This window comes from Dipodomys ordii, unplaced genomic scaffold, assembly GCF_000151885.1.
Source record: "Dipodomys ordii isolate 6190 unplaced genomic scaffold, Dord_2.0 Scaffold24, whole genome shotgun sequence".
Taxonomy (NCBI): Eukaryota; Metazoa; Chordata; class Mammalia; order Rodentia; family Heteromyidae; genus Dipodomys; species Dipodomys ordii.
The window spans coordinates 11111365-11128288 of NW_012267240.1; positions in this window are offsets into that span (position 1 = coordinate 11111365).

Below are 16924 nucleotides of genomic sequence, written 5' to 3' on the forward strand. Positions count from 1 at the left end.
GGAAGGCGAGTGACGTGGGAGCCGAACAATGGCATTTCTGAATCAGTTTGCTTGATTGACATTTGGGAGCTTCATGACCCCAGGGAATAGGACTCATTATGGTGAATACACCAAAACATCCACCGAGATTAGAACTCTAGATCCTGTTTTAATCCCATTTCAGCCTAAATTATAATGGGGAACTATAAAATCCAAGAGGAGAGAATTACTCCATCATATATTGACCTTAAGTTTTAATTGTAGGAAGAGGGAAATAAAAGTGGGAAAACTGGTGAGTTTTCGACACTTTAGGAATAGCGCTGACAAGCCGAAAATAGTAGGGAGGTACTAAGACTTTCTGTGGCATAAAATACCTGTTATTTATCGAGGAGACATTTTACTCCAGACATATGTAAAAAAGTCCCCCCCCCCATGCATGAGAAAACTATTCCTTCTAATGGTTAAAAAGTGAGAGTCACTATAATTGAGAGTAAGACATAACCAAATACCTTAATGCTACAGTGTAAATTTACATTATTACTTGGAAGACTTCTCTATTACTTGGGAGATAATTTTTTTAATGCCAGAAGTTGTGTTAACATTAAATGCAACCTAGGTAATTGTGAGAGCTGATTTTCAACCCATCCTGGGAAAAGGAAGTGTTTTGCAGTCTGTTTAAACCACACAAAATTGTTTAAAATGTAGGCTGTGGGTGAGGAGGGAGTCTAATCTTTATAGCAAATTCACTATACAAAAAGTGTGATTTTCCAGTGGAACTCATCCTTAAATCTCAGAAATTTGAAAAAGTGAAAAAAGTCTTAGGAATTCTGTATGAAGTGGAACCAATGGAAAGACAACACTGAGGCTGAGGATACAGTTCACGATCTCTTGTTTTTTAGCAGGTAAACTGCAACAAAAGTGTATCAGGAAGATATAAAAATAGAGCACATTTGTTACAAATAATGGAATAGAAAACATGCTTAAAATATTGCTCCACTACCGTTTTGAGAGGTAGATTTTAATGAGAAGCCTCTGTTGCACTGGGAGACATGAGAATTATTATTATTTGCAGCAAGAAGGAACTAAAATTAATTATTAGGAGCTCAGTAATCACCAAATAAACTCCGAGCTTTGAGGTTAAAAATAGACGACTATCTACATGTTCAATTATACCATATCAATTACTAATACAACTGATGTTTCAGCGTCTCAGCGCGACCAGATACCATCTTCTATGGAGATATCTTGGTATTAATTAATGACTTCTTTATTCTCATTATTCACAAGGAAAAATAGGGGTCGTGTCACATTAAAATTAAGATTATCTTAGTTTATCTGGGCTCTTAAACAAAGATCACTCAAAGTAATTATATTTTTGAATTAACAGAGGTAGGCAATTTATCTCCTTTTTTTGTTCAAAGACGGGAAAATAAAGATCAGAAGTAAACAAAGTTTCATTCTGAAGATAGAACGAAGCAAACAAACACGTCTTGACTTTTGCAATATTTCCCTTGCTAAAGGGGTGGGGGGGGATGAGGGGGCTGTAAAAGACGTGACTTTGCAAAGTGAAGTCCTTTTTAAAAGACTCCGATCGAAATTCTTGCTATGCAACAAGGATTCAAGTTTGATTAATTTTCTGCAAGCGACGTGACAGCGGTGTTTTAAAAGATTAATTAAAATTGAAGTGATACGGAGCAGGAATTCAACCTGCAGAGGCGTCCCTGGCGCCTTGGGGGGGCTTTGCCAGCGAGTCCCCAGCCCCGTACGGCGGGCTTTCCCGAGCCGGGGACGCAATTCCCCGTCTCCTGGAGAGGAACGCGGAATTTGGCAGGGCGCCCGTCTGGCCGCCTGGCATCCCGAGCTGGCCGCCAGCTCTTGGGGGGTGGGGACGGGGTGTGTCCCCGGGAACCCGCTGCTCGGAGCAGCCTTTGGAGCAGCCAGTGAGGACCAGAAGCCGGAGGGGGAGGGGGCTCCAGACTGCCTCTGTGTGTGTGTGTACACCTACTTCGTGACCCCCCCCACTCGTGCGGAGCCCCCTCCGAGGGCGGGAGCGTGCAGCAGTGTGGGGTGCAGGGATGGCTCTGTGCAGAGGTGCGGAGCCCTGGACCGGAGATGCTGAAGGCTCGGCCTGGGGTTGGGGGTGCTGGGCCCAGAGCCTGGGCCTGGACGAGCAGTCACGCTCCGTGGGACTGGTACCCGGGACCCTTTCTCCCCCCCGATCCCCACCCCGTGCCACAGCCTCCCAACCTCTTGGCTGACTTTCCTGCCCCAACTTCCTTCCTCCCCTCGCATCCCCGATCTCCTCGATTCATTCCGCGACGCCCTCCATCCGAGGGAGAAAAATGAAGCTGCACACCATTGTAACTGTACTCGGGGAAGACACAATCGCGGGAGCCCTCGGGGTCGCGCGCGCCGGAGAGGCGACGCGGGTGGTGTCGCCAGGGGCGGGGTGGGGTGGGGAACAAGGAGGGGGGGGGCGTTGGGACGCAATCAGCCTCCCCCGGGCTCGATCTGCCGAGTCCTCCTCTCTCCGACCGTGAGGGCCCGGGCTGCGCGCCCTGGTTCCCCACGCCCTCGGCGGGGGCGCGGGCCAGGCGGCCTCGGCCCGGGGCCGGGAGGAGGGGGGGGGCGTGTGCGGCCCTGCGACCCGCAGCGACCCCGGGGAAAGCCCCCCGTTGGATCCCCTCTCGGGGATCGGGCTCCACGAGGATCCCCGAAAAGGCGACGTTGGTTTCTCCACCCCGAGACTGGCCTCTCCCACCCGCTTCCTGGAGATCTCCAAGGGGGCGCAGTGGGACCCGAGGCGGCCCTGCCCGCGGGGCCGGCGCAGGGGCGGGAGCCGCGCAGCTGCGGGGGTCTGGGTGCAAAAGGCCGCTGGAGAAGGGGCGTTGGGGCAACCGCGGAGGGCTGGAGGTGGGAGGCGAGGCCGCGTCGCCTTCCCCTCCGAGGGGCGCACGGGGGACCTCTTCCCCGGAGAGCTCCCACCCGGCAGCTCCCAACCTCGAGAACAAAGGGTCTGGGAAGCGCGGTCGGGGTCGGGGAGCGGAGGTGGAAGGAGGCAGGAAGGCCGGCGGTGGGGGCTGGGGCGGGCGCCTCCCCGCATTTCCTCTCGCGGCCGAATGATGGAAAGCTCCCGGCAGCAGCCAGCGCCTGGCTGAGGCCGCTTCTAAATCCGGGAGGGCTCGGGTTCCTTACCTAACGGCTGCACTCGCGCCCTTTCTCCCCCAGCGTCCCCACCCCCCTCCGGGGACGGCGGCCCCGGGAGCCGGGAGGCTGCGCAGCGCGGCGGCCCGGGCGGAACCGCGGGGCAGCAGCGCCCCCTGCAGGTGCGGGGCGCAGGCTCCACACTCTTAAGGTGGAACCCGCCGAGTTCCCAGGCGCAGAAGCTGCTCTGGGCGCGGCTGGATCCCTTCACCCGCAGCAAGTTTAGCTGGCTCCGGGGGCCTGGGACGGGGAGCGGGGGAGAGAGGGAGGGATCCAGAGTCGGAGGGCTTTGCCCTTCCCGGCTGCTATTTCCCGAGCTTTGGGTTCTATATGCAGGACCTCGTCCGTGGATGTCCTGCTTTCGGTCTCCATTGACAATTCCCTTTTGAGAGTCAGAGGAGTTATTCCTCCTCCGAGGAAGAATAAGGACGCTCGGGCGGCCAGACCGGAGCCGCATTTCTGTAGCGGGAAAGCAAACTTTGACTTTTCCTTTATTAAACGCAGGAGCCCAGCAGCGAATCTTAGGTGGTTCAGGATCCGATCTGCAGGAGTGGATCCGATCTGCAGTAGGGGTCAGATCTCCGGGGCGCGCACTCACTCCGCAAAGTCCGGAGCCGAAGCGGGTGCTGCAGGCCGGGGCAGAGCGAGGGGCCGGCCCGCCGGCCCGCCCGCCCGCCCGCAGGGGCGCCTCTCCCCGCGCCGCTCCGGCGCCCCAGCGTCCGCGCACTCCCGCTGCGGTGCTTTATTTGGTGAGACCAGGGAACCGGGCGGGGGGCGGGGGGAGATCCAAGTTTCCCCCCCTTTAACCGAATGGTAGGTGTGTGGCAACTCACCGTCTCTTGGAAATAACGGGCATTAGTGAACTGCAGATTCTTGGGGGGACAGGGGAGGGAATCCTACGATCACAGAGCAAGCTAACTCGCGCACACCCCCGGATTTGGAAGCGCGGGGGAAGGGGGGGGAGCGAGGCGTTCTGCGGGAGCGGGGCGTGCAGTTCACGCTCCGTGGGAACTTCCCACCCCTCCGCCCTCCCTTCCCCTCCCCCCCTACCATGTGCCGGCCGGGCTCCGCCCCTCCAGGCCGACGCTGAGCGGCGCAGAAGGGACGGAGGCCGCCGGGGGTGGGGGGTGGGGGGGCGGGGAGGAGGAAGCCGAGACCACCGGTTAGGCAGCTGCGGGGGGAAAGCTCGCCGGGGCAGGTGCCGCGGGGTCAGACCCGCCCCGGGGGTTGCAAACCGCAAGCGAAAGTCGAGAAGGGCAGGAGCTTTGCCTCTAATCCGTTTTACACTGTGAAAACCGCAGACCTGTCGCCCAGGCGGCCACTTTTTAATTGGGGAGCAAATAGATGAAAAAACCAAAACAAACGCGCGAGCAAGCCGGCTTTCCCGACATCTCCCGTCCCCTCCGGATCCCTCCCCGCCCCCACCTCCACATCGGATCCCTCCCCCCCCCCCCCCCGCTTCTCAGAGGAAAGCTCCATTTCTGGGAAAGAGAGAAACGGATCGGTGCTGGGGGGAGGTTGCTTACTGGGACCGGGGCGCGCCCGAGGCGCACCCCGCGCACGCACGGGGCAGTCTGGACAATCCCTTTCTCTCCCGCTCTTCCCGGGCTTTTGTGTTGTTGTTGGGGGGGCACCGATCTCCCCGAATCCTGTCTCTGTACGGATCCCACTTTAACCTTGTGGCGAGCCCCATCCTGTGCTTTGTCACCCAGGCGCTGGGGCCGCTGTGAGCCGTTGGCTGTTGGGTTTTCCCCGAGCCTGGAGTTCGGGGCTTGGGATGCAAGGCTTGGGGGGTTCCGGAGCTCTGCTGACTTCGGAGAAGATACATTTTGCAGAAGACGTGTCCAATCTCACGGTTATCCCTGGGGGTGGGGGTGGGGATCTAGTTGCTAGGTGCCGGGCGCCTTTACCCCCAGGAAACCCAACCCCGTGTCCTGACGGGTTTGCTCAGGGCTTTGGCGGGGTGAGGGTGGGGACAGGCCCAGAACTGGGAGAAGATCGGAGAGGAGTAAAGGTGGGGGTTATTGGGATCAGGTTTTTAAGTTCCTATGTTAAGGGGTCCTATGTGGGGAAATCATTTTAAAGCCAAATTTGTAGTCATGGAGATTGGGGGAAGAAGGGAGGGAAAAAGAAAGATCTTTATTTTAAAAAGCAGAAACTAGGAACCTTTTCGTTATCAACTTGTGGAGAGAGAAGGAGGGGAAAAAGGACGGAGAAGATTTCACTTTGTTCTTGAATACAGGAGGACTTTCTTTCAAAATCAAAATGGAGCGAGGCGTTGGAACAGTTAGGTCATGTTTTTAAAGCATTGGCCGGGTTGAGTGAAGTTTTTTTCGAAGGTTCTTTCTCACCCAGTCCCTGTTGGAAGCTCAACTGATTTTCATCTGCACTAGACCTGTGCTCAAAATTTCAGAAGAGAAAAATGTGTATAGCACAGGATCTGTCTTCTCTCCAGTTTATTCCTAAGACAAGAACTTTAATAGTAAAGCTTGCTTGCTCCTTCCCATATAACCAGATACACAGCACCTTTCCTTATGCTCAGACATGGAAGAATCAGCCTGTAATGTATAATTTGTCAGTAGAGGCCCCAGCCTTTTTTAAACTCAGGAAATAGTTGAAGACTTACCGTCTTCTTCCCTCGGTGTGCAGTTGGTCAAAGATCTTTGATGAACTAACGAAATGACTATCTTTGCTCTGAATTTCTTCATGATTAAATAGAAAAAGATTCTTGAACTATTTAAACTCTTTCTTTTTTTAATTGTGAAAATACCATACAGAAGGGTTACAATTACATGGGCAAGATAGTGAGTACATTTCTTATCAAGCATTGTAGCCTCCTCCTTTGTTTCCCCTTCCCATCCCCCCCCCCCAAGTTGTAAAGTTCGCCTTCCTTCCTTCCTTCCTTCCTTTTCTTTCTTTCTTCCTTTTTTTTTTTTTTGGTATCAAACTATCTTGAAAATGAGCCTTAATTCTTCCAAGTATTCAGAATGATGGCTTCTCATTGGAAAACATTTTAGCAAAGCTACTTTCTGTGAATTGAAAGCGACTAATCAGGGTCTATGTTCCTTAAAGATAGGCCTAGTTACTTTGCTGTACCCCTGACAAGTGCCAACTCCATGTTTCAAATGGCTAGAGCAACCTCTCCTAGTGGAGGAGAGTTTGTAGAATTAGGAACAGTGCAATGATTTACATGGTTTTGGTCTTTTCATGAAGTTTTAATTAAATCTGATTTTATGAGAAAAACCTAAATCCCTTGAGTGATGTTATAAAATAAGATCTCATTATTATTAAAATTATATATATGCACTCAAGAGATATGTTAGTGAAATTTGATGAATATGGATATAACTATTAAGATTTCTTGTTCCTGTGATTTTTTTTCTCTCAAATGTGAGGCATGCAGGATTCCAGAGACATGTACTTTAATTTGTTCTGATAATAGCAAAAATGTATGCCAAAGGCATTCGATAAACATCATCTTTCCTGTCACATCATGGTCTATACAAAATCCCATCTGAGGAAATATGCAAGCATATTATGTTTGCTTCAGAAGCTTGAAAGTACAATAGAATTTGAAGTACTGAAAATATGATGCCCGGTTGACAATATCTTAGAAGTGGCCGAGGTATCGCTTCTTGAGATGACTTTAATAATGACTGACTTTAATAATAGAAAGGAAGGAAAGATTTTCATGGCAGGCAAGATGTGATGAGTGAACAACAAGGAACAACGAAGCCATTGACAAAGCATACTAACTTAAAGAATTCTATTGAAATTATTACTTTTTTTTTTCTCTCAACTCAGAGGAAGATAGGCAAGTACCTCCGGTGCTCATGAGACGCAGGGTGATAAAAATGTGAGTGACAATTAATGGCCTGTGTCTGTGATGTGCTCATCAGTGGGGAGTGAATATGTCCACTAGACCATTTGGTCCTTTTTGAGGGAGATCCACACTGGAGATGGGTAAAGTTTTCAGTAAACTGAGGCCAAGAGGGAGTAGAAAGAAAGAAAAGGAGACTAAAGTCAAAAGGGAGCACATTCTGAAATTTCAAAAAAAAATGTTTGTTTACAATTGTAGATTTGATTCTTAGTCCATTGTCTCTGCCAGCTATTGAGATGAAATAAATAGAATATCACTTAATAGGCAGAGGTGCTGATACAATTTCCTCTCAAAAGATCTGATTCCTAGCATCCAAAGGAAAGGAATTCAAGTTAGTATTAGAACTTGAATTTGTTCTGCCAGAGTGAAAATTGGTTCCATTAGCCATCGGTCACAGAACTCTTTCAGACCTGGCTAGAGCTGTAGATATGATATGTCCCTTTAGCCGAAACAATAGAGGCTGAAGTAATGTTCCATGTGCTTTGGGAAACCATCCAGGGGATTTTAATATTTTTTTTAAATGAAAGTTTCCTAATTTGATAGTCTTCATAAATCTGGACCAAGTCTAGTTAAGGTCATCAGGGTTGGCAAAACTCTTAAGACATGATTGCTTGAAGGAACTATGATAAGAATAAGTTAAAATACAGAATACTTAATTGTGTGCAGTGTTTCGCAAGGATTCCTTTCTGACCTTCTTTTTCCCTCCTTCACTCACTCATACTTCTTTCTCATTGCAGATTTATAGTCCTCTGGGGGAAACCCTTGGACAAAGTAATATATTTGACAGATATACTATCCAAAAGCTTAAAAGTTAATGTCTGACTAGATAACATAAAAATCTAAACAGTTGGAAAAGAAAGAAAAGAAAATCAACTTTCCTTGGATGAGCAAATATGCCAATAGTTTGAGAAGAAGGAGAAAAATATGTATGTCATCCAAAAGTTCACACTTTATTGAATAGGGGAGCATTTCAAATATATTCAGTTCATAATGTACATGTATACTTGTGCATGTAAACATATTGGTTTTCCTTTAACTAAATAAAACAAGTAGATTGGAAACTCTGACATGTTCTAGCAAAATATTCAATAGCGTTCCTGAAGTAAGAATTTAGAATTTGCAGATGAAAAAAAAACCATATTAGATTCAAAAGAAAGATGTAAATGATGTTAACTTTAATTTGTCACAGAAATTTTGTTTTTTTATTTTTTGGAGCAGCAAATTTGTAAACTTACTATTTTGACATAATTTCTCCTTTTATTTCCCTGTGAACAAATGTTATTGGCTAAGTTAATAATACCAAATACAGTAAACCATAAAATTTCAGAAGTCATGTCTTGGCATGGATGGTAATTCAAGTTTAGAAGTACTTATGGATAATTTGGAAAGCTTTGTTTAGTTAGTTTCCTATTCTGCATTTAGTTTGCTTCTATTAGTTTTTGTTTGTTTGTTTCTGGTTTTGGGGCTTGAACTCTGTGCCTGGGTGCTATCCTTTATTTCCTTTTGCTCAAGGCTAGCGCATTACCACTTGAGCCACAGCTCCATTTCCAGCTTTTTCTGTATAATTGGATAAGAGTTTCATAGAGGGGGCTGTGAAGGTGGTAGAGTGTTTGCCTCGCATCCATGAGGCCCTGGGTTCCATTTCTCAGCGCCACATAAACAGAAAAAGCTGAAAATAGTACTGTGGCTCAAGTGGTAGAGCTTTGAGCTGAAGAGCTGAGGGACAGTGCCCAGGTCCTCAGCTCAAGCCCCAGGACTGAGATATATACGCGCATGCACGTGCACACACACACACACACACACACACACACACACACGTTCTAGAGACTTTAGTAGAAAGCTTCTGTTAGACTGTAGTTCTGTCCCAGTTTTTTCCCTGCTCCATTCAAGGGAGATTGCTCAGCCCTGTGGGAGTCTTGCTCTTCCCAATAAGCCTGGGGTGGGGTGGGGGGAATGCAACAGGAGGGTCTAGGGGTGTTACCTCTGATAGTGTGTCTATGCGAACTTGATATTCTCGGTGGCCAGTGGCTGACATTAGGAGGAAACTTAGGTAACTAGCAAGTTCTGGTGGAAGTACTACCACAGCCAGCTAGAGCAAACTGGCTCTGTGGAGAGGACGTTTCTGCATTAACACAAACTAGGAATGGAATGGCGGACGGTGAGGAGACATTACCCCTCATGTGGATACATTAAGAGGACAGGATCTGACCTTTCTTAAAAATTGTTTATTTATTTATTTATTCTTGTTGCTGGTTCTGGGACTTGAACTCAGAGCCTGGGCACTGTCCCTGAGCTTCTTTATTCAAGGCTGGCATTATCCCGCTTGAGCCACAGATTCAATTTCAGCATTTTGGTGGTTAATTGGATATAATAGTCTCATGGACTTTGCTTCCCAGGCTGGATTTGAACCTCAGCCTCCTCTGAGTAGCTAGGATTACAGGGGTGAGTCATGGGTGCAGGGCTTTGTCTGTCTCTTTTTGAATATGAGGCTTGAACTGAGGGCTTGGGTGCTGTCCTTGAGCTCTTTTGTTCAAGTCTAGAGCTCTACCTCTTTGAGTCACAGCTCCACTTCCAGTTTTTGTTTGGCTAATTAGAGATAAGGGTCCTGCAGGGACTTGTCTGGCCAGGCTGCTGTCTAGCTGGGATCCTCAGATCTCAGCCTCCTGAGTAGCTAGGATTACAGCCGTGAGCCACCTGCACCTGGCTTTTGTCTGACATTTTACTTGAGAATAGCTCTGCTTATCCTTTATTCCTTAGCTTTTTTTGCTCAAGGCTGGTACTGTATTACTCAAATCACAACTTCAGCTTTTTGGCAGCTTTTTAATGGTTAATTAGAGAGGAGAGTCTCATGAACTTTAACTGTTCTGGCTAGCTTTGAACTGGGATCCTCAGATCTCAGCCTCGTGAGTAGGTAGCATCACAAGCGTGAGCCTGGCTTCGCTTTTCTCTTTCTGACTGATGTGAAAGTCTTAGGTGTGGGTCGTCAGAGGGGACACTGGTGGCAAGTGGGCAGGCACTTCATGTGCAAGTTTTCATCTGTGTGTTGCAGGGCATTTAACAAACCTCTCTTCCATAAACGCCAGAGACATTCCCCAGCCACTTTGACAGCTGTAAAAAAAATACCTCTGTATCAGTTAACTTTTATTGAGTAACAAATCATCCAGTACTTAGAGGCTTAAAACAAAATCATTTATTGTTTCTCACGGCTTACCAGGAGAGTCTGATCCAGACTGACTGGGGGCTGCATGGTCTAGAACGGCTTTTCTCAGCCTCAGCTGAGACATGGAGGATGGCTGAGTCTCATCAGAGTTGCTCTCCTGTGAGGACTTCTCTACATGCTGGCTGTAGCTAGAGAAGGTAAGGCTCAGTGCCTGTGCGTTTCTCACGCTTCTGCTTACATTGCCTGTGCAAATGGTCTGTTTGCCAAAGTTAGTGAGCTGGCCAGCTACATAGCAAGGGAGTATCTGGATAGCCAGGGAAGGAATTTGTGACCAGTTGGAGGTCCACTAGCTGATGCCTGTCATACTAGCTACTTAGGAGGCTAGGCTTGGAGAATCAGTGTTCGAAGCCAGTCTGGGCAGAAGAAGCCTGCAAGACTCCATATCCAATGAACTAAGTAAATACCAGAAAACTGGAGCTCTGGGTTCTGATTTCAAGCTCTGGGACTGGTGTGCCCCTTTCCCCCACCTCCACTCAATTCCCTCCCTCGGCATTTGCGACCATATTTTGCAGTTTGTAATCTATGCTCTGTCTACACAATATGTATGTTTTCCTCACAAGTGAAATATGTCTATCTAACTGGACACTGATGTTTCATGCCTGTAATCTAGTTACTTAGGAGGCTGAGATCTGAGGGTCACAGTTCAAAGCCAGCCAGGGCAGAAAAGTCCATGAGGCTCTTATCTTCAATAAACAGGTTCAAAAGCCAGCTGTGGGAAGTGGCGCTGTGGCTCAAGTGATAGAGTGCTCGCCTTGAGCTGAAGAGCGCAAGGACAGCGCCCAAGCCCAGAGTTCAAGCCCCATGACTGACCAAAAAAAAAAAAAAAAAAAGAATCCAAAAGCCAGCTGTGGAGCTGTGGCTCAAGGGATACAGTGCTGTCCATGAGTACTGAGAGCTCAGGAACAGTGCCCAGTCCTGAGTTCAAGTCCCAGGACTGGAAACGGAAAAGAAAGAAAGAAAGGAAGGAAGGAAGGAAGGAAGGAAGGAAGGAAGGAAGGAAAGAAAGGAAGGAAGGAAGGTAATGTGCACATTCTAAGACCTCCAAAGCTTACTTGCTGATTATTGTATCAGATTGATACTCCTCCCCCATCTCTCTCTCACTCTTTTAGCTCTTTTTCCATCTTTTCTTTTTCTTTTTGAGTCTCACTCTGTAGCTTAAGCTGGTTTTGAACTTATGATCCTCTTGCCTCTTCCTCCTAACTGCTTAGATTATAGGCATCTTGCATGTAATATAGATTTTCCTGTCCTTGTGTGCATATGTGTGTGTGTGTGTGTGTGTGTGTGTGTGTGTGTATGTGTGTACGTATTGGTTTTGGGGCTTAAACTCAGGTACTGTCCCTGGATTTTTTTGCCCAAGCCTGGTGCTCTTGTATTGCTTCTGCTTCAGCTTCCAAATTGAACTTCTTCTTCCTTTTTAATGGGCTCCCTCTGAACTCTGCTTGCTAATTGGTTTTTTTCCTTTAGCCTTACTCTCTCCTAATGCTTTATTGCTTCAACTAGGGCTACCCCACTGGTTCTTTTAACATTCCATTCGGAAATGACTGTGGCTCAATGCAAATTTCTAGCAGTATCTTTTCTACCTTCCATGTTTCCTTAGGTGGCCAACTGGTTCCTTGCTACATAACACAAACCACCATTTTCACTGCTTGTTATTATTTATTTATTTAGTGCCAGTCTTGGGACTTGAATTTAGGTCCTGGGAACTATACCTGAGCTTGTTTTGCTCAAAGCTACCACTCTACTACTTGAGTCCCAGTTCTACTTCTGGCTTTTTTCTTTTTTGTTGTTGTTGTTAATTGGAGATAAGAGTCTCATGGACTTTCCTGCCTGGGCTGGCTTTGAACCCTGATCCTCAGATCTCAGCCTCTTAATGCCTAGGATTACAGGTGTGAGTCACCAGCACCTCGCTCTTTTTTTTTTTTTTTTTTCTTTTGAGATAGGGTCTCCTTATGTTGCTCAGGTTGGCATAAAATTTGGGATCTTCCTGCTTCTAGCTTCCTGACTGCTGGGATTACAGGCATATATCATCATTCCCAGCAACTAATGATTGATGGTTCTTTACTTTTTTTAGCCTTTGTGAATGGTTTCCTTGCTCCTTTCCCACCCCCTATGAAATCCCCTAACCAAAGCCACATATTTTAGCTATTGCTCTGGTGTTGAATAATAGAAGATTAATCACCTAACCAGTCTGCCAGAAGCTCTGGAGTAGGCAGAGGAGTTGAAGAAATCTGAGAGGCCAGGAACCACTCAGACTCTCTACAGGGAGAGCTCACAGACAGCTCTTTGGGAAGCTGCTACCTCTGTAGATGTGCATTTCCACGCTTCATGGTGGGCCTGGGTCTGCTGGTGGCTTAGGCTGATGATGGCCGGGAAGATGATCTGGATGTAGAACAAGAGAATGCTGTCCTATTGAAGTTGCGGAGCACTTCTGAGACAGCTCACACCGCTACTCACCGCGGCAGTATAATGCTGCTGCCTTGCTTCTGCCTTCCACATTCCCTTCATGGTCCTCTTTTGGCCAGTTCTAATTTGGAGTACACAGAAAAGGATGCTGGGAGCAGTGGCTAACCATGGCTGACAACAATCTAGTCCAACTCCCAGCCCGCACATCTTCCCACACCTCCTGAGAAAGTGGCATCACTTTCTTGGAGATCTGTTACAAGAGACATAGAAATACAGAAATCTGAGTAGACTAGATTTCTTTTTTCCTTCTTGGTGGTTGTGGGGCTTGAACACAAGGCCTGAGAGCTGTCCCTGAGCTTTTTGTGCTCAAGGCTAGCACGTTACCACTTTGAGCCACAGCACTACTTCTGGTTTTTGAGTGGTTTTGGACTTTTCTGCCTGGGCTGGCTTCAACCTGTGATCCTCAGATCTCAGCCTCCTGAGTAGCTAGGATTATAGGCGTAAGCCACCAACGCACAGCAGAAGACTAGATTTCTAGTAGGTGTGTGTGTGTGTGTATGTGTGTGTGTGCATGTGCACAGTGGGATGGAGAGAGGGAATGGAAACTGGAAAATAGGATTCAGTTTCAGTGCTAAGAATCATATACACTTGTGGTTTCCAGCCTATGATTTCAGATTTTCTTCTAGCACCATTCCTGTCTGTCTTATATTCCTGTCACTCCATTAAACCTGATCTAATGGAGGATAGGCATGGCCTCTTGGCTGTTCAATGCAACGAGCATTTCTTGGCTTTTATCTCCCTTGATTTTGGAGGAAGAGGAATGTGAGCTGAGCAGTTCTTCCTTTCCAGTCTTTCTTTTCTGATTTGGATGACGGGTTCTTCCTTCAGAATTCCTTTGTTGCATCCATTTTTTAAATACCTGTACTAGGAGGCTGGCTTCTAGTCCCTGGAGCCCAGGAGCAGGCTTGCAGCAGCTCACAGGAAGCATTTGGGTGTGTGTCTTGACAACTCCATGCTCTGCGATGACAAGTTGGTAGCTTGAATTGGTGGGAGTGTTTACACCACAGACTCCAGCGTATGCTACAAACCTGGCCCTCTTTCGCAGGAGAGAGGAAAGCTAAACACTTAAGCGATCACTGCTGCTATTCCTGCTCTTCACGCCCTCCCTGGATTATCTACAGTTAAGAGTCTCGACATCTTCTCTGTATTGGTGACTAGCACATCTTTCCTTTCCAGTGAAGAGCTGTCTTCAGGCCCAGTTTTTCAAATCCCTTCTGGCTTTCCTTGGCTGTTCCACAGCATATCATATTTCCTCTTAAAATTGCTCTTTCTTTCCTTTTACAGTTCTGTCTCAGCGATGGTACCTTCATTCTTCCTCTCGCTCTTATCTCCTTACTCCTCATTCAAACCACCTTCAAATACGCATGGCCACTACTCAAATCCATCCATCCTTCCTTCCTTCCTTGTGCTGGGGATAGAACTCAGGACATTGACACATGTTAAATAAGTGGTCTTTAATCAAGTGCTCGTTTTTGTGAGATAGGCTCTTACTATACAATAAAGGCTGGCCTCAAATTCCTCCTCCCATTTTCACCTTTTGAGTACTGGGATTACAGTCCTGCACTACCACACCTGGAAGTTTTGCACTGAATCTTTCTGAAATCCCTGTGTTCTTCTTCATACTTCTTTTTTTTTTTCAAACACATTTTCTTCTTTCTTTATCATTTAAATTAAAGGTGATGTACAGAGGAGTTACAGTTACATAGGTCAAATAAAGAGTACATTTCTTTATGGACAATACCGTCCCTTCTTCTTCATACTTCTTGCAACAGGCCTGGGTCTGAATTTCTCTTCTGGATTATGGCACCAACTTGCTAAATGGCTTCCTGCCAATCTGCGCTCTATGCTACATCCAGAAGGTTCTTCCAGAGGCACAAATATGATCGTGTCACTCCTTGTTTGAAATCCTGGGATGGCTCAATACTATTCTTAGTACCAAAGTACAATTTTAATTCCTTTAGCACACAAGCTCTTTACAGTAGGATGCTGTAGGCTTTTCAGCCTCATTGTCATCTTGTTCTGGACATCTGCTGCCTCACATTCTTCCCTCCATGTTCTTTTATCTCTGGGGTTTTTACTGTTGTTTATTCAAAATGCTCTGGGGCTGGAGTGGAGCTCAGTGGTAGAGCACTTGCCTAGCATATGCCCAAGGTCCTGGCTGCCTTCAGCACAGCCCAAATGAAACAAAACTAAGCAAATAAAACTAAAACAAAATATGCAAAATATTCTGCGTACCTACTTCTGCCTTCTCTATTCATATTGCTCATCCTTTAGCTTAGAAATCACTTCTATAAGGCACAGTGGCTCATGCATATAATACCAGGTACTTAGAAGAATTAAAGGCTAAGGCTAGCTGAGGAAAAATGTTATCAAAGCCCCATCTCAGCAAACAGTCTGGGTGTGGTGGTTCATGTCTGTAATCACAACTACAAAGAAATTACAAGTGTGAAGATTGTGGTTTAAGACTTGTCCCCTGGCAAAAATGCCAGAAATAACCACTTGAAAAATACTAAAAGCAAAAAATGGTTGGGGGTATGGCTCAAGTAGAAGAGTACCATCCTAGGAAGCAGAAATCACTGAATTCAAATCCCAGTAATGCCAAAAAATAAACAATAAAGCTAGGTTCCTGTGGCTCACCATTATAGTCTTAGCTACTCAGGAAGGCTGAGATTGGACGATCATGGTTTGAAGTCAGCATGGGCAGACAACTCTAAGAGATTCTTACTTCCAATTACCCAGCAAAAACTGAAACTGGAGGTGTGGCTCAAGTGGTAGAGTGCCAGCCTTGAGCCAAAACTGAAGCCCTGGCACAAACAAACAAAAAAGTCTCTTTAGCCAGGTACCAGTGGCTCATGTCTGCTACCCTAGCTACTCAGAAGGTTGAGATATGAGGATCGAAGTTCGCAGCCAGCCTGGGCAGGAAAGTACATGAGACTCTTATTTCCAATTAATCACAGAAGAAGCCAGAAGTAGTGCTGTGGCTCAAGTGATAGAGTGTTAGCCTTGAGCAAAAGGAGCTCAGGGACAGTCCCCAGGCCCAGAGTTCAAACCCTAGGACCGGCCAAAAAAAAAAAAAGTCTCCTTTATGTGCTTATGTGTTCACCAAATCATTTCATTTTCTTCCTGGGACACAGAAAATATACACTACCTATTGGTCTTGGGCAGGGCCCTGTTGGCTAATCATAGAGATCAGAACATAATTGAAAGTGGTGAGTGTGATTTGTAGGCCCGAGTTCTTACATAGCTGATGTCTCTTTCCCACCATTCTGCCCCAGTCCTGCCCATAGTTCACTCACTTGGCTTCTGTGGCTGTGGAGCTGTTACTCCCTGTTTCCCCAACAGGGTCTCAAAGCGTGGGTTCCTGAAATACCTTTACAGGATAGCACCAAGCAGTCTGCCAGTGTCAAATAAAACTGAATATTTATTGTGTTAACTCACTGACCTCCAGGTCTTGTTTGTTTTGCCAGCTAGCAGTGTAAATGTCCTGATTGCTCCAGCGTGGGAATGCATCCTATGTTCCCTGCATGCTTGTTTGGATGCCTCTCTATCAGTCTGCAGCATCCTCGTCCTGGTGTCAAACCACCCCTAGATGACACAAGGGCCTGTTGGCTTCCTTCTGTGTGCCCGTTGTAAAGTCTTTGAGGGCAGGGGGGGCTCCTTATCCACTGTCACTATTATAGTGTTCATTTAAGTGTCCCCCAGAGGCTCATAGTTTGAATGCTTGGTGCCTGGATAGTGACACTATTTTCAGAGGTTATGAAAAACTGGGCTTTAAACTTGTTGGGTTGGCACTGTACTACTTGAGTCATGCCTTCAATCTTGCTTTTCCCATTTTTTATTTTTGTCAGTTGTGGGGGTTGAACTCTGGGCCAGGGGGCTGTCCCTCAGCTCTTCAACTCAAGGTGAACACTTAACTGCTTGAGCCACAGCGCTACTTCTGGTTTTCCAGTGGTTAACTGGAGATAAGAGTCTCACCAACTTTCCTGCCTGGGCTGGCTTTGAACTGGGATCCTCAGATCTCAGCCTCCTGAGTAGCTAGGATTACAGGCATGAGCCACCGGTGCCCAGCTGCTGCTGCTGCTGCTTCTTTTTCTTCTTCTTCTTCTTCTTCTTCTTCTTCTTCTTCTTCTTCTTCTTCTTCTTCTTCTTCTTCTTCTTCTTCTTCTTCTCCTCCTCCT